We start from the raw sequence: 2,776 nt of genomic DNA on the forward strand, positions 1-2,776 counted from the left end.
GTGTCAGCATTGTATCCTTTCACCATACTTATTCAATCTATATTCTGAGCAAATAATCCCAGAAGCTGGACTACATGAAGAAAAATGATAACACTGACTTGCATTAGGTGCATTTTAGTCCTCAAGGAGACATCTTCACTCCTCAGCACTTGAAAGAAGTCTTTTGCAGCCTACTTGCCCAGTGCTCCATGTCATCTGATGTCCTGACTGCTGCTTCCATTGGCGTAGATTGTAGAAACAAGGAATGTGAAGTGTTTGACAACTTCATTGTTTTCTCCATGTATCGTGATGCTGCCTATAGGTCCAGTTGTGAGAATTTTTGTTTTCTTTATATTGAGATGTAATCTATACTGCAGACTGTAGTCTTCAGTCTTCATCACTAAGTGCTTGAAGTCATCCTCACTTTGAGCAGGCAAAGTTGTGTTGTCAGCGTTATCACAGGTTGTTCATGATCCTTCCTCCAATCTTGATGCCACATTCTTCTTCATGTAGTCCAGCTTCTTGGATTATTTGCTCAGAATATAGATTGAATAAGTATGGTGAAAGGATACAATGCTGACACACTCCCTTCTTGATTTTAAACCATGCATTGTCCCCTTGTTCTGTTCAAACGACAGCCTCCTGGTCTATGTACAGGTTCCTTATGAGTACAATTAAGTACAATTAAGAAGAATTCCCATTCTTCTCAGTGTTATCCACAATTTGTTATGATCCACACAATCAAATGCTTTTGCATAGTGAATAAAACACAAGTAAACATCTTTCTGGTATTCTTTGCTTTCAGCCAAGATCCATCTGATACCAGCAATGGTATCCCTTGTTCCATGTCCTCTTCTGAATCCAGCTCACATTTCTGGAAGTTCTCTTGCAATATACTGCTGCACCTGTTTTGAATTGTCTTCAGCAAGATTTTACTTGCATGTGATATTAATAATATTGTTCGATAACTTCCACATTTTGTGGGATCACCTTTCTTTGGAATGAGTACAAATATTCTCTTCCAGTCAGTTGGCCAAGTAACTGTCTTCCACTTCTCTTGGGATAGCTGAGTAAGTGAGTGCCTTCAGTGCAGCATCCATTTGTTGAAAGATCTCAATGGGTATCCCATCAATTCCTGGAGGCTTATTTTTCACCAGTTCCTTCATGAAGTGCAATCTCAACTTCTTCCTTCAGTACCGTTGGTTCTTGATCATATACCTTCTCCTGAAATAGATGAACATTGGCCAGTTCTTTTTGGTGCAGTAACTCTGTGTATTCCTTCCATCTTCTTTTGATGTTTCCTGCATCATTCAGTATTTTGCCCATAGAATCTTTCAGTATTGCAACTTGAGGCTTACCTTTTGTCTTTGGTTCTTTCAGTTTGAGAAATGCCGAGGATGTTCTTCTATGTACCCTTTAAATAAGGAAGATCTCTGCAGTTGATGTGGATTTTTCGATTTTTTTTTTCCTTTAGTTTTCCTTCATGTATTTTGAAGCGATTAGTTGCATGTACATTTAGAATTATGATGTCTTTCTCCTGTACTGACTCATTTTTCATTATGAAATATCCCTCTGTTTCTGATAATATCCCTTGCCTTGAAACTTACTTTGATAGTAATATAGCCACACTTACTACCTTAGACTTAGTGTTGCATGGTATTTCTCTCTCTCTCTCATTTATTTATTTTCAACATTTCTACATGGATGTGTCCTTGTATTGAAAATATGTTTCTTATAGAAAGTTGACAATCTTTGCCTTTTAATTGTAGAGTATTTAATCTATTTGCATTTAATGTAACTATTGATATGGAGGATCAGCGATAAAGAGTAAGACCCTCAATGAGATGGATTGACACAGTGTCTACAACAATGGGCTCAAACATAACAACAATTGTGAAGATAGTGCAGGACTGGGCAGTGTTTCCTTAAGGTTTTGAACCAGTTCATTCATTTAGACTCCTACTGAGAGTTTGCACTTGACTGCTAACCAGAAAGCTGGCAGTTCAAATGCACCAGCCACTCCTCGGAAGGAAGATGGGGCAATCTACTTCCGTAGTGATACTGCCTCGGAAACCCAAGGAGGGGTCGCTGTGAGTGGGTTCCGACTCTATGGCATGTAACAACAACAACAACCTCAGATATACTGAATTAGAATCTATGTTTTAACAAGATCTCTGAGTGATGGTATTTTAGAAGGTAGATTCTGATTCATGATATCTGGGGCGGAAATTCAAATTCTCAGCAGGGGGTCGAAGGGAAGGTACTGGTTGGAAGCCCTACTTTCTTTTGGTTGTTCATAGGGTCACTTTGAGTCAGTACAGACTCAATGGCACCTAACAACAGCATTAATATGTTTTGGTTTAAATCTTTAAATTTAAATCATGCTGTTTATTTTTTATTTGTCTCTTCTGTTCTTTTTCCCTTCATTTCTCCTTTCCTACCTTCTTATGGATAAATTAATGCTTTGTGCATGTGTATTCTATTTACTCTACTGTTTTTTTAAAGGGGCTCTGGTGGTGTAGTGGTTAAGGCATTGGGCTAGTAACCAAAAGGTCGTGGTTCAAATCTACCAGCCACTCTGTGGAAGAAGGATGAGGCAGTCTGCTTTCCTGAAGATTTACCGCCTTGGAAATTCAATGGGAGTTGCTGAGTTGGAATTAACTCCATGACAGTGAGTTTGATTTTTTTTTTTTTTTTTTTTTTCTGGTTTACTGATTTTTTTAGCTATACATCTTATATGGGAGTTGCTGAGTTGGAATTAACTCCATGACAGTGAGTTTGATTTTTTTTTTTTTTT

The 2,776-nt window shown here is 38.0% G+C and overlaps 1 protein-coding gene across 1 annotated transcript in view; it reads left to right on the forward strand.

Moving 5' to 3' along the window:
* Positions 1–2,776, forward strand: part of METTL8 (methyltransferase 8, methylcytidine) — a 108,142-nt gene that overhangs the window by 43,926 nt on the left and 61,440 nt on the right. The gene's annotated exons all lie outside the window — the stretch shown is intronic.

This window comes from Orycteropus afer, unplaced genomic scaffold (genome assembly GCF_000298275.1).
Source record: "Orycteropus afer afer isolate SDZICR_OR568_19922 unplaced genomic scaffold, OryAfe1.0 scaffold00001, whole genome shotgun sequence".
NCBI lineage: Eukaryota > Metazoa > Chordata > Mammalia > Tubulidentata > Orycteropodidae > Orycteropus > Orycteropus afer.